Genomic DNA, 15,604 nt, shown 5'->3' on the forward strand with positions numbered 1-15,604 from the left:
TTGAACATTCTTATTGTGCACAATGTATTCCTGGTTCTGCTTGTTTGACTCAGCATCAGTTCATATGAATCTTTCCAGGACTTTGTAAAATCAGCTTGTTCATTTTTTATAGAACAGTAATATTCTATTATCTTCATATACCATAACTTGTTGAGCTATTCCCCAATTGTCAGGCATCTACTCAATTTCCAATTCTTTGCTACCACAAAAAGAGGTGCTATAAACATTTTTGCACGTGTGCCTTTTTCCCTCTAAGATTTCTTTGGGATACAGATGGCACTTTTGGGTCAAAGGTTATGCAGTTTTATAGCCCTTTGGCCATAGTTCCAGATCGCTCTCCAGAAGAGTTGGATCATTTCACAACTCCACCAACAATGCATTAGAGTCCCAATTTTCCCACATTCCATACAACGTTTTATGTCTTTTCCTGTCATTTTAAGTGTGAAGTGGTACCTTAGAGTAGCTTATGTTTTTTACATTTGTACCCTCTTTAACTCCTCAACCCCTTATAATATAACTTAATTTGTTTTCAATTAACAAATATGTATAGCCAAACTAAACAGATTCCTAAGTTGACTGTCCAAAAATATAAAACTACTTTTTCTAGTGACATTTTAATTGTCTAATCCAAGGTCTTCTTTGTAGCATTTGATACCTTTGACCATCCCTTTTACCTAGGCAGTCTCTTTTTTTACAAGGTTATTGGGGTTAAGTGACTTGCCCAGGATCCAGCTAATAAAGATATTGTGTCTGAGGCCAGATTTGTACTCCTGACTTCAGGGTCTATATTCTGTCCACTCCACTTTCTTATGTAGGCACTTAGCTACATTTTTTGGTGACACTTTCTTCTAGTTCTATCTTACTGGCTGGTAATTTCAACTTTGCTGGATCATTATCCATATTTGCTGTATTTGCTGTCTATATGTGGGTAGATCTCCAGTTTCTATCCTATGTCTCCTTTTTTTTCCCCTACCATTTGCCTTAAGTCTCATCAGTTCCCTTGGGGTCAACTATTTCATGTTTGCTGATAACTCTCAGACCTATGTATGTAAGCTCTAATCCACCATCAACTGTCTGTTAGATATTTTCAGTTGGATACGATATAATCGTCTAAAATAGCTCTAGAAGAGAACTTATCCTGTCCCCCGTCGTTCTATTCACCTAGGTTTGCCATCTCATCCAAGTATCCTCCAGAACTCTTCCCTCACCCTAGCATATGCCATTTCTCCTTCTACCTCCACAACATCTGCCATTGCAATAATCAAGATAACATACAATGATTATTGTTATTACAATTAGAGTTGGTATGAATATTTTGGTTATCTGGATTTTGTATTTTTGACATTCTTTGGGCGTTTATGTCTAAGAAATGGAATTTCCAGATAAAAGTGTATGGACATTTTAGTCATTTGAGCATAATTCTCTATTGCTTTTCAGGAGGACTAAACCAATTCACAGTTACATTAAGAATATATTGATATGCCTATCTTTTCACACCTCTACCATGCTGATTCTTGCTCTCCTGCAGATTTTCTATGTGTAGATGAGGTAAAACTCCAGGTTGGTTTATTTCATGTTTCTCCTCCTATCTTAGTCATTTACAGTTTGCAAATCTTCCTTTTGACCATCTCTTGCCCTATGCTTAACCACTTATTCATTGTTTCCCTAGTAGTGAAAATCTTTTGAATTAGATATAAATGACTCTAGGCATATGAAAGGTGTTCCCTGTACCTTTTAAATCTTACAACTACACCAAGACACTTGGAACACCCTCTATATTTACTGGCTCTTGTTAAGTTGCATTCAGTCTCTGCCCACAACTGTCCTATATTTTAAGCTGTTATTCAGAAAAACAAAAAATTCTGTCTTCTTAATCAGCTCTTAACTTCCCAAAACTTTTTAAAAAGTGTTTTTTTTTTACAATGAACTTAATTACCCATTAATTTCATTTAAGTATCATTTCAGTATCAAAGAAATTTTTTTTTAAAAGCTACACATCAAATTCTAAACATCTTTTATGTTCAGATTTTTTTTAAGTAAAAAAATTTACAAGATAGTTAATAAAACCATTCTGTTTGTTCCTTTCTGAATTTCATTTTTTTCCCTTTCTGTATATATTTTTTAATATGTCAATTTCAGGACATTCCTGTTTCAAGCTCCACATTTAGTTTTGTCACAATCTTCCAGGTTAGGGAGTGGCAAATTTGAGAACCTACTGCCTTTCTTGGATGTGGTAGCCTTTTCTCAGACTTCCTGAGTAGAAATTGAATCCTGTTTCACCAGTGCTTACCATGGTCACTACAAGTGACTTTAAAAGTTAGTGGGGGGGAGGGGAAGGAGGGCAACTGGTGGTGCAGTGGTTAGAGTACCAGCCCTGAAGTCAGGAAGCCCTGAGTTCAAATCATATCTCAAACAATACTTTCTAGCTGTGTGACCCTGGGCAAGTCATTTAACCTCAACTGCCTCACCCCCCCTCCCCAAATGGAGGGGTGGTCAGTCTTTCAAATACATCCTTACTCTAGTGGAGGTGTGTGACAACCCCTGAGATTACCTCGAGTCACCAAAGCAGGTTCATGTAACATGAGTCTGCTTTTCAAGATACAGAGAGGCTTGTTACTAGTTTGCTGGCTCTTGGGGATGAATTTTTTGATCCTGCAACCAAAAAGATGAAAATATAAAATGGACCTTCATCCTGTGTGATCAGCTTCTACTTGTGCAATGATGGTTGGCAGAGGATAGAAAGAGGGGCAGGGGATGTTAAGAATCATGATTTTTGTACCATTTACAAACTGCAATTTACTTGATAAGTCCAATGACCAGTGAAGTCATTGTGCAGGAGGAGCTGTTTCATTATCAATCTTTATTTTCCTGATGTAAATAAATCAAGAAAAGGAAGCTATAGCTAAAGGAAAGATTGGGGGTTAGAGATACTTCTTGGAAACGCTGGCTCCAATCAAAGAATCACAATCCAATTACAAAGAATCTCATATCTAATCTTTCACATTATTCCCTTTTAGATACTGATCCAACCCAAGTGGACTTTGAGTTGTTACTTAAACTTGCCTTCTGCCTCCATGTATTTCAATGAGCCATCCCCTCATTTCTCCTCTGTTTTTCAGAACTGCCATCTTCCCCAAAGGGTGAACTCAAGTGCATTTCCCTGATCTCTGTCAATGCCTTCTATTTCTTCACATTTTCTCAGAAAACTGATTTCTCTTACTTTCCCCCCTTTTAAGTCTACCTTACATTTATCTGTGTATATCCACCATAAGATAGGAATTTCTTTTTTGCATTTTTAAAAATTTTATTTTTTTAAAATTAATTTTATATTTATAACTTTTTTTTTTTTGAAAGTACATATGCATGGGTAATTTTTTACAACATTATCCCTTGTACTCACTTCTGTTCCGAATTTCCCCCTCCTTTCCTCCACCCCCTCCCCTAGATGGCAGGCATTCCCATATATATTAAATATGTTATAGTATATCCTAGATACAATATATGTGTGCAGAATCAAATTTCTTGTTGCAAAGGAAGAATTGGATTCAGAAGGTAAAGATAACTTGGGACAAAAAACAAAAATGCAAACAGTTTACACTCATTTCCCAGTTTTCCTTCTCTGGGTGTAGCTGATTCTGTCCATTATTGATCAATTGGAACTGAATTAGATCTCTTTGTCGAAGATATCCACTTCCATCAGAATGCATCCTCATATAGTATTGTTGTTGAAGTGTATAATAATTTTCTGGTTCTGCTCATTTCACTCAGCATCAGTTCATGTAAGTCTCTCCAGGCCTCTCTGTATTCATCCTGCTGGTCATTTCTTACAGAATAATAATATTCCATAACATTCATATACCACAATTTACCCAGCCATTCTCCAATTGATGGACATCCATTCATCTTCCAGTTTCTGGTCACTATGAATAGAGCTGCCACAAACATTTTGGCACATACAGGTCCCTTTCCTTTCTTTAGTATTTCTTTGGGATATAAGCTCAGTAGTACATAAGATAGGAATTTCTTGAGGGCAGGTAAATTTTTCATTTTGACCTAGCACATTACCTTGCACATTTAGTAAATGTTTAAGCTAGGTTTGTTGAATTGATTTAACATTTTCCAAATTTCCATTTGTCACTCAGTTTTGGACTGAGGAAAAGTGACACCTCCTTTAATGGAGGTAAGTAGCAAGACCTTGGAGACAAGATAGAAAAGTCTGAAAAAGGAGAAACCTGAAGGCTCTTCATAAAATTATAAAGGTTTTTTTTTAAAAATTGCACTTCTGTTTTCTTAAGTTTACAACTTCAATTAAAACTCAGATAAGACAAACTAAATTTCCCAGTGTGTGCCAATGAATTGTAGTAATGTCCGCCAACCTAGAGCTAGCTTGGAATCTAGGTACATTAGCTGAAGGGTCAAAAGCAATAGGTCAGAGATAAGGGGAATAGAATGACTTGCATATTTGTCTCTGGGGTCCAGGAAGTCCTGAATATTTATTTCCTTGTGACTGCTTATTTCTAGTCTTTTCCTTCTCCCTCTTATTTCAATGCCAATTTGCCAATCCTTGCCACCAAAATTACTTAATAGTTGATGAATAGCACAAATGAAGAAATAAGGATGCCTATTTGTAAGACCTTTAATCCCAATTGCCTCAGCAAAGGAAAAAAAAAAAAGTCAAGGCAATTATACAATTGTCACTAGCTGTTTGCTTTCGCTTTCTGTAAATGTCCATGGAGCCCATTCCACTCCCCTTACATAGGGTTAAGGGAACCTTTACTGATATTTCCCTTCCCCAAAGTGATTCACAGTTGTGCTCCTGCTTACCTGTGTGTTCTGAGCTCAGTCTACTTGTAGCTCTTGCTGCCTCTTACCTCGACATTTATGGTATATGATGAGGTATAACCAAATGATGAGGTCTAGATAAGGGATACCTAAATAAAATTAGGATTAATTGAGGTCTAGTGGCAGGTTCGGGGTACAGGGAGTCAAATGGAGCTCCCCTGCAACCCCTTTGGATTCAGCGCAAGGATACAAAGTTAAATGAGTTCTAATGGCGGGCGAGAGTCCCCTATAAAGGAATTTACAGGCTCGAAGACCTAGATTGATAAAAAAAAGGTTTATTGTGGGGTTTGGAAGTAAGGTTAAAGTCTGGTTAGTAAAAGGTGTTAGATAGAGGAAGAACTACACCAAAAGCAGCAGAAAGAGAGTCTGTGATTCAAAGCATGGTGTTTGCATGTTTCAACTCTCTGCCAAGAGATGATTCCAGCTTGGCTCTTTTATTTGCTTGAAGGGGCCTATGGGTGGAGCCCAGGTTGATTCCTCGAGGGCCAGAACCCACCAGGTGGGGGTTGGGAAACCTGAGCAGATCATTAGAATGGGGGCTGGGTACAGCTCAAGTTAACTCAGATACTCTTCCCTTGGAATACAAAAGGATGGTTTTGACCAGGTCTTGTAAATCAAAGGTCAGTCCCAAAGGGGGTTGAAGATCAGAAAGGAATCTTAAAGGGGGCTACACCCGTATCAGTATAGATCTTTGTGTGTTCCGTCTCTCCCTTCAAACTCTACACAGCTGCTAAAGTAATATTTCAAAACACAAATCTGCCCATACTGCTTCCCTTACTGAAAAAGCATCAGTGGCTCTGAGCCAATGGCACTTTGCTAAAGGGTCCATGGTCCCCTCTAATGAATTGGATCTCGAATCAAGATCTAAAATGCTTCCTTCTTCCAGGGACCTATTTTTATAGGCCTAGATATCCAGACTTCCAAAAACAGCTATAATAAATAGAGAATAATTCCATTAACTGACATGACACATAAGCTAAAATAAACAAGATAATATGACAGCAGTCATGAACTGGACAAAACAAGTAATATCTCTACTGAGTAGGTGGTCATAAGATGGTTATCTGCTTCTGTTCAAGAAGAGAGAATGATCCAGAGGTACAAAATACATTAGATGACTTTCCATGTAGTTTGAGTCACTTTTGCCTCCCAAGTTTGGTCACCATGACAAGGAAAACAAGGGAGGAGAGCCTTTAGTTAATATCCTATAATTAAGCTAGTGAACTTGGAATCTACAGCTCACAGTTCTGGGCCTGATAGAACTTTAATGATTCTATCAAATTGATTAATGCTCATTGGAATAGAATAGGGATCTAAATGAATTGTTTCTTACTTTCTTCCTCCATGCCCCAACTTCAATCCACAGAGAGATACTAGCCTTTCTTTTGGTTATTATCTAAATGTATCAAGGGCAAGTCCTCCATAAAGTGCAAAACCCAGGAGACAGTTGCCTTACTGAGGTGCAAAAGTGACATTAAAAAAAGGAAAAGTGGGCACAAGTTATACTAATTATATTCTATTTTATTAAATATTGTCATAATATACTAATATACAATGAATGTCTGAGGTGACTCACCAAGAATCACAAGGGACAGATATGTCTTATAAAACATGACCTATAAAATATGAAAATTGGGGCCACAGGGCATTTGATCAAACACAAAAGTCTACCTTACACATGGAAACAGTTTTCTTTTTTCTTTGTAATAGTATTTTATTTTTCCAAATACATGAAAAAATAGTTTTCAGCATTCACCTTTGCAAAATCTTGTATTCCAAATTTTTCTCCCTCTCTATCCCCCTCTCCTTGCCTCCAGACAGCAAGCAAACTGATATAGGTTAAACATTTGCAATTCTTTTCAACATTCTGGAAAACTTTTGAGTTTCTGAAAACAATTGAAGCAATTTTGACAGCTACAGTATTAAGATGATATTAAACAACATTCCTACAGACAACATAAACAAATCTAGACAACTATAGCATAGAGACATTGGAAGAAAATAAATAGATTGAGTTCCATGAATAAAAGAATTTATCAGTCTTTGCTATTGATGATGAAGCAAATCTGAAGTAGGATACTGAAAAGGAGGATTTGAGATTCTAGTTACCTGCAAGCTCAGGAATAGGTGGATTAAGAGCCATTTCTGGAGAGGATGATGATGATGATCTCATGCTTACTTATCACATTTCATGCAGTTGTCCAGTTTCTGAAACATCCTCTCATGGGGTCCTGTGGTCCCCTGGAGATTTCTTCTCCTAAGAATACTGTAATGGGTATGATTTCAAAGCGGTGGATTTGCTTCTCCTTTTGAGGTCACTTGCAGAGAGCCCCTTTGTTTAAAAAAAACCCCAAATCTCTAACAATATAGAATAAATACAACTCTAATTTGCTATTGCAATAGCCAGGTCAGGTAGTGAGAGCCAGCTCAAACCTTAATAGCACTAATATGAACATCATTAGACCAGCAAATTTACATTTTTAGGTTGACAAATTCAAATGATAACTGAAAATTTTAAAAATTCGGAACACAAATTTTATATTTGGCATCTATAATTACCTAATCTTGTTACAATTATTTATTAAAGCCAATTGAAAACTCATCTCTGTTTTCTTTTTTAGCTATTTTACCTGCTCATCCTTTCTTGAGGAGGAGGAAATTTTTGCCAGGGAATTATTAATATATCACTTTTTAAAAAATGATGATGATCCCTGATATACAACTGAATTCATTTAAAAGTTACTAAAATAATTGCAATTGTCAGAAAAAGTTTTGGGCTAAAATGTATAAAGACAGTAGATCAAATAAGTTATAAGAAAATATGTTTGTCTTTCAAGACATGCTCAATATTCAGATGGTAATAATTCAAATAAAACTGATTTTTCTCATTTAAATTTGCAGAAGATATTTTGTCATTCTTTTTTTCCAAACCAAAACTAAAGATGTTTCTGCTGAATAATTAATAGAACAACAATTTAGTCCATAAACTGTTCCATCAATGCCCAGTTATCCTCACATTAATTTTAGGAAGGACTAAAATTTTAGGCTAAATTGCTCATACCTTATGCCTGTATCTTATTGTAATAACTCAGATGTAATCCAGTGTTAACCTTTGAAATAAAGATTTAATATTATATTTATACTGATAATCTTCCATGATTATAGAAATTTTCCATAGAAAGAAAACAGACATTATATAATAAGGGAGAAATACTTCCCTAACAGTCAATTCTATGCTAAAGTCAAATAGAAAATTTTATTGAGCCAGGCTTAAAAAGTGGCATATGTTCTATTTAAGATGAAATGTCATACTGGGCAAATTGAGTCAGGAGAAGCCTACCTCAACTCAGGGTGATAGTTGTTCTCCCACCCTTCTCTATGAGAATTCTACCTGTCATTAATGACTGTCCACCCCATAGTGTTACTGGCATCATGGATCATCAGACTAATAGGATTCCTTGGTGGTCATACTTGGAATCAGACTCGGAATAATATCAATTATAGTCCCATAAGGTCTAATACCTTTATAATTGTAGGTGGATTCATTTATTAAGGATCACATATCCTTGATGTAGATTAAAAAAAAACCTTCAAGGTATTTAATTTTATATTTTTTCTTTTTCTTTTTTTGAGGAAATTGAAGTTAAGTGACTTGCCCAGGGTCACATAGCTAGGAAGTGTTAAGTGTCAGGCTGGATTATTTTTATAATGTAATAATATTCAGATTGAAAAAGAAAGAAACTTGATTTAGTAACTTTTCTTAACCTTGCATTTAAAAACATGTCGTGATAATAATTTAAATACTTATTAAATTTATCAATTCATAGAAAGTCATTTATCTTGTTACCCCTGGCATTTTCATGCTAATCATAGTAATTTATTTAGTGTCCTCTATATGGTAGGCTTTTTCTATGTCTTGAAAGTTGCTTAAACTTGTTTTTAGTAATACTTTAAAATGTTCAGTATTTAATTTCTCAATTTTTTTTAATACTTTATGCCAATTATAAAAAATACCCATAAATGGGATAACATTTTGTTTAATTGTAGTCCTCCAAGATCTGAACACTAGTGTTTATCCTGTCAGGTACTGTGTTTAAGCTCTTCCCAACTGTAGGTTTCTCCCAACAACCCTAGGTGTAAGTATTATATTCTCTTTGTACATACAAGGACAGATTAGATTCCCTAACTTACTGCCATTACAATATTTTCATCTCAATCAATTTTGATTTCTGGCTACTGATTTTTTTTTTTTTTTGGCAAGATAATTGGAATTTGAATTTAGTTGTTTGTTTGTTTGTTTTTTAAATGAGACATTGCCCAGGTTCACACAGCTAGTAAGTATTAAGTGTTTGATGTTGAATTTGAACTCAGGCCCTTCTGACTTCAAGGCTGGTGTTCTATCCAATGCATCATCTCTCTGTCCTTCAATTTTGATTTCTAATGACACACTCAATAATCAAGCTCCATTATTTTTAGTTGGCTTGTATTAAAAAAAAAAAATTCATGGTGACATTCTCAACTTCCCATTATGGCTTCTTTGTTTCTTTTGAGTTACTCAAAGAGACACAACAATTCCTTTACTTTTTTGAAATTACTTGTCCGTTAGCATAACTATTGAAATCAGAGCACAGAGAAAAATCCCTTCTCTATCAATTAATTAACATGCATTTTGTGAAACATATTTTATAGTCTTATATTAACTAGAGAAGGAAGACAAGCAGCAATTATGAAAGGGGTACTGTTTAAGAATATTCCTAAATATTTTCTATTTCAGTGAGATCAAAACCCTATTGTAAATCTTTTCAAAAATCCCAAATCCCTTTTAAAAACATTTAAAAAATTTTTTATTGAAAATTTTTATTTTCAAAATATATGCAATGATAATTTTTCACCATTGATCCTTGCAAAACCTTGAGTTCCAATTTTTCCCCTTTCCCCCCACTCTCTTCCCTAGATAGCAAGTAATTCAATATATGTTAAATATGGTAATATATGTTAAATATAATATATGCATACATATTTATATAACTATCTTGCTGCACAGATCAAAAAAAGGAAAAAAATGAGAAAGAAAGTAAAATTCAAGCAAACAATAAAAGAACTGAAAATATATTGTGGTCCACACTCAGTTCCCACAGTCCTCTCTAGGTGTACATGGCTCTCTTCATCCTTGAATAAGTGGAACTGGTTTGAATCATCTCATTGTTGAGAAGAGCTATGTCCATCAGATTGATCATTGTATAATGTTGTTGCCGTGTACAATGATCTCCTGGTTCTGCTCATTTCACTCAGCATCAATTCATGTAAGTCTCTTCAGGTCTATCTGAAATCATCCTGATGATCATTTCTTACAGAACAATAATATTCCATAACATTCATATACCACAATTTTTTCAGCCATTCTCCAATTAATGAGCATCCACTCAGTTTCTAGTTTCTTACCACTACAAAAAGGGCTTCTACAAACATTTTTGCATATGTGGGTCCCTTTCCTCCCTTTAAGATCTTTTTTTGGGATATAAGCCCAGTAAAAACACTGCTGGGTCAAAGGGTACGAACAGTTTGATAACCTTTTGAGCACAGTTCCAAATTATTCTCCAGAATGGCTGGATCCATTCACAGTTCCACCAACAATGTATCAGTGTTCTAGTTTTCCCACATCCCCTCCAACATTTGTCATTGTGGTATCTCAGAGTTGCCCTAATTTGCATTTTTTGGATCAATAGTAATTTAGAACACCTTTTCACATGGCTAGAAATAGTTTCAATTTGATCTGAAAATTGTCTGTTCGTAATCTTTTGACTATCAATTGAAGAATGGCTTGATTTCTTATAAAGTTGAGTCAATTCTCTATGTATTTTAGAAATGTCTTTATCAGAACCCTTATATGTAAAAATATTTTCCCAATTTATTGCTTCCCTTCTAAAATTGCCTGCATTAGTTTTGTTTGAACAAAAACTTTTAAACTTAATATAATCAAAATTATGTATTTGTTGTTCAGTAATGAGTTCCAGTTCTTCTTTGATCACAAATTCCTTCCTTCTCCACAAATGTGAGAGGTAAACTATCCTATGTTCTTTTGATTTACTTATAATATCACTCTTTATGTCTAAATTATGAATCCATTTCGACCTTATCTTGGTTTATGGTTTTAGGTGTGGGTCAATGCCTAGTTTCTACCATACTAATTTCCAATTTCCCCAGCAGCTTTTGTCAAATAATGAGTTCTTATCCCAAAAGCTGGGGTCTTTACTAGATTGTTATACTCATTGACTATTTTGTCTTGTGAACCTAACCTATTCTATTGATCGACTACTCTCTCAAATCTCTTTCTTTTAAAAAAAGGTTTTGATTAGTATTTTATTTTTTTTTCAAATACATGCAAAGATAGTTTTCAATATTCACTTTTGCAAAACCTTGTGTTCCAATTTTTTCCCTCTCTTCTTCCCACCTCACCAAGACAGCAAGTAATTCAGTATATGTTAAATATATTAATATTCATTATTCTGTGAAAGAAAAATCAGATCAAAAGGGGAAAATATGAAAAAGGAAAAAAAAATCAAACAACAACAAAAAAGGTGAAAATACTATGCTGTGATCCACATTCAGCCTCCATAATCCTCTCTCTGGATGCAGATGACTTTTTTCATCACCACTTTATTGGAATTAGCCTGAAAAAAAAATCCATCACAGTTGATTGATCATCACATAATCTTCTTGTTACCGTCTACAATGTTTTCTTGATTTTGGTCACTTTACTCAGCATTAGTTCATATAAGGCTTTCCAGGCCTTTATGAAATCAGTCTGCTCATCTTTTCTTATAGAATAATAGTATATTCATATATCATTACTTATTCAGCCATTTACTAACTGATGGGCATCCACTCAATTTCCAGTTTCTTGCTATTATAGAAAAGGCTGTTACAAATATTTTTCACATATAACCCCTTATTTTCAAATCCTGAATTTATGCTGAAAGTGCAGACTACAAATTTTCTTTATCCATCAACTCCTTAGCTTTTTTTATTTCATTATGCAACATTACTCTTTCTTTTCTCTACTTAATTTCTCTAGTAATCCATTTTTTGATTCTTTAATAGTTACAAATGCACATTTCATACTACTTTTTACTTTTGGGTAATTAATTACAATCACACAGAATTTTTTTTTTTCCTGTTTGTTTTTTTAAGTGATAGACAAATAGATTTCTTCTTCTTCTTCTTCTTCTTTTTTTTTTTTTTTTTTTTTTTTTTTTTTTGGAGGCTGGGGTTAAGTGACTTGCCCAGGGTCACACAGCTAGGGCTTGTTAAGTGTCTGAGACCACATTTGAACTTGGGTCCTCCTGAATTCAGGGCTGGTGCTCTATCCACTGCGCCACCTAGCTGCCCCCACAAATAGATTTCAAAACAGATTTTAGCAAGCAGGATGAATTTGAGGAAGAAATCATTATCTTCTCAGAGTTGACTTCTTTTATTCTGAAAAGGCATTCATTCAGCTATTTTGGCAATGTCAAAGGGAGATTGGCCAAAGCCAAAGCCAAAGCACAGGAACGTAACGAGAATTGAAGAATCGGAAAATTATCTGATAGAGCAGGCTTCTAAAATGTTTTCTAGTCGTCGCCCCTTTTCGCCCAAGAAATTTTTTACACTACTCTGGGTACATAGGTATATGACATAGGTATACAAATCAAATATTAACTGATAACAAATCATAATTTTGCAACTCCCACATTCAGTACCCCACATGGGGTTGGAACCCACAGTTTAAGAAGCTTTAAGAGATTGTACTTTTCTGAAGAGCTCAGGAAGTAACTTTTCTTCCATTTCCTTTCAAATCACTCAAAATGAAGTCCATTTAAATATTAAAATAATTTACAAGATTGTTTTTTTCTCTCAAAATTTTAGCATTTTATATCTTTATAAGTCATATGTTCAATTTAATTAGATTTTTTTCTATTCTGAGCATCCTTTATTAGATGTGTATGCAATTAATTTATTTCTTTATCTTTTTATATAGATTTCTTTTTACTTCACTAATTCATCCCCTAATTTATTATAGCCTATTTTATAATTTGAACTTATTTTCACTAACCAATTGCTTTCAACACATTTTACTGTGTTTCTAATTTACCTAAACAATTGATTTAAATTGCAGTAGTATCATTAAACTTTACTTACCTTTAACTCTTATGATTTCAAAACAAATTTTGTTTTTCTAAGGGGGGGGGACTTGGCAGGAGCATTTTGGGAATCATCTTCAAACTGGGATCTTTAATCAGGACTTGTTTGGTTATTTAAAAGCACTAAACCCCATTAGAAGGATAAATGAACTCCAGTTCTAACTACTTTCATTTTTTTCTGCCTTCTAATAATAAATTTAAAAAGGAAACATTTGCTAAGGCTAGAGAAATTTCTAGCCAAATGTTTCCTTTTTAAATTCGCAGTTGTGAAATTATTTAAGATTACAAGATTTTACATCTAATTTCTCTTTTACTATTTCCCAAGGTTTTTTTTTTTTTAAATTTTGACTTTCCTTTGAATTTCTTTTTCATTGAATCTCTCTTGAATATATCTCATAACTAATAAAATATCCTTTTAAATGCAAACTTTACCTTTAAATCAATCCCTAGTAATTTAAAAGATCCCTTTTAAGAAATAATTAGTCTTGTGAATTTTTTTTTTTTTGTTTTCATTAAACTCCACAGAGCTTGGTGATATACCATATGTTCATCAAAATACTTTATAAAGACATCCAAAGTGTAATTTAGAAATGAAAGAAATTTGATTATTCCTTTTTTAGAAATTTGGTCTCCAATCTTTCTTTGTTCCTTCATTCCTTTGTTCCTTCTTTCCTTCCTTCCTTTTTTCTTTCTTTTCCCTTTCTCCTCTATTAATTATAGATTAATTAATTAATTATACTGTCAGCCTAGGATAATTCTTCTATTTCCTAATTATGTTAATGCTTTTAGAATTTTTTAAACTGAACATTCCTCTCTATGTTTGTATTTAGATTTTTCTTTCACTTTTCTCTGGTTTGTACTTCATGGGAATTGGACATTAGGGAACAGAAGGAGAAGGATTAGAATTTGAATCCAGCCTCAGATATTTACTATGTGATTCAGGACAAGATCCTTGACTTTTGTTTCCTTCAGTTTCTTTATCTGTAAAATGGGAATAATAAGAACATCTTTCTTTAGGAGCATCTTTTCTTATGAAGATCAAATGAGATATATTTTATTTTTTGTCTTGTAACCTTAGCACTTGCCAGAAAAACCTCAACAACTACCTGAGACCAAGATGTATCTTACTAAATACATGTTGAAGGAATTGTACTAAGTGGACTTGATGGTTGCTACTTTAACCCCTTTCTCAGATAAATGCATACCTCCAGAGCTTGGTCACTTTGTGGGATATTTCTTCTCTTTGACCAGAGACATGATTGACAAAGAATGAATAGGGTTCTATTTGAGAGAGCTGATGTGAGGGCATCTTTCTTCCCTAAGAGAGTGTGCTTCCTTGCTTTCTCCCTAGAACAATAGCTGTACCCACATCTGGACTCACAGTCATTCAGAGTCATAAATCACAGCCATCCCAAAAGATCTTTGATAGGCTGTCCCCTGTTGGCAGAACTGCACCCACAGAAGTGCTGCCTCCTTCACTACCAAGTCTGTTCTTACCCCTAAGAAATTATTCTTAACACAGGTGAAGTTTCATCTAACAGTGACTTTATTTTTGACCCTAAAATTAAAGATTTCCTCTTTGATATGTTTGGGACATCCCCTCTCCAGCCCCTGCTTAGGGTTCCTTTCTAGCTTTATAACCTTCTCTTCCTTGCCTAGACAGCTATAATTTCCTTTTAATAATGAAAAACAAAGAAAAGAATCAATTGATTTTTAGTGCTGATGCAGACATTTGTCATTTCAGCCCTGTCCTTCCCCACATTAGACCCTTGAACACTCTGAGGTGATTCCAGGACTGGGGGGAGGGAGGCCCTTTGGCCCTGGGGTTCCCCTGTGAGGGCCCCCAATTGTCATCACAAGATTGGGGGCATTGTACTTTGTTCTTTGGGGCTGCCTCTATCCAGATTGCTACTTCCTCAGTTTGAGTCTAGAGTGGCCTTTCTAGGGTTGGTCAGGTGGGCCAGGCAGGTCAGTTGGCTGCATGCCAATCAGACTTTTTTTTAAATATTTTTTTATTTTTTAATTATAATTTTTTTGGCAGTACATATGCATGAGTAATTTTTTACAACATTATTGCTTGCACACACTTCTGTTCCTATTTTTCCCTTCCCTCCCTCCATCCCCTTCCCTAGATGGCAGGCAGTCTTATACATGTTAGATATGTTATAGTATAACCTAGATACAATATATGTGTGGAGAACTGAATTTCTTTTTGTACAGGAAGAATTGGATTCAGAAAGTAAAAATAACCTGGGAAGAAAAACAAAAATGCAAACAGTTTACACTCATTTCCCAGTGTTCCTTCTCTGGGTATAGCTGATTCTGTCCATCATTGGCTAATCAGACTTTTCGACTGGATTATCTTATCCTCCCTTGTTCTTTGGGTCTGAGTCTGCTTTCTCTGTTCCCATTGTGGAAAGAATTATTTGGGAAAATACCTGGTTATCCCTCTTAACCAGGGGTCATATATTCAAGTATATCTATTGCCTCCCTCCCATTTTTAAAGGGCTTAAATAATAGTTTCAAGTTTTTCTTCTTCCTTCAAAGCTATTTCTAAATGATCCAGCTCTTTCTTATCAAAA

Source organism: Sminthopsis crassicaudata, chromosome 2 (genome assembly GCF_048593235.1).
Source record: "Sminthopsis crassicaudata isolate SCR6 chromosome 2, ASM4859323v1, whole genome shotgun sequence".
Lineage (NCBI taxonomy): Eukaryota > Metazoa > Chordata > Mammalia > Dasyuromorphia > Dasyuridae > Sminthopsis > Sminthopsis crassicaudata.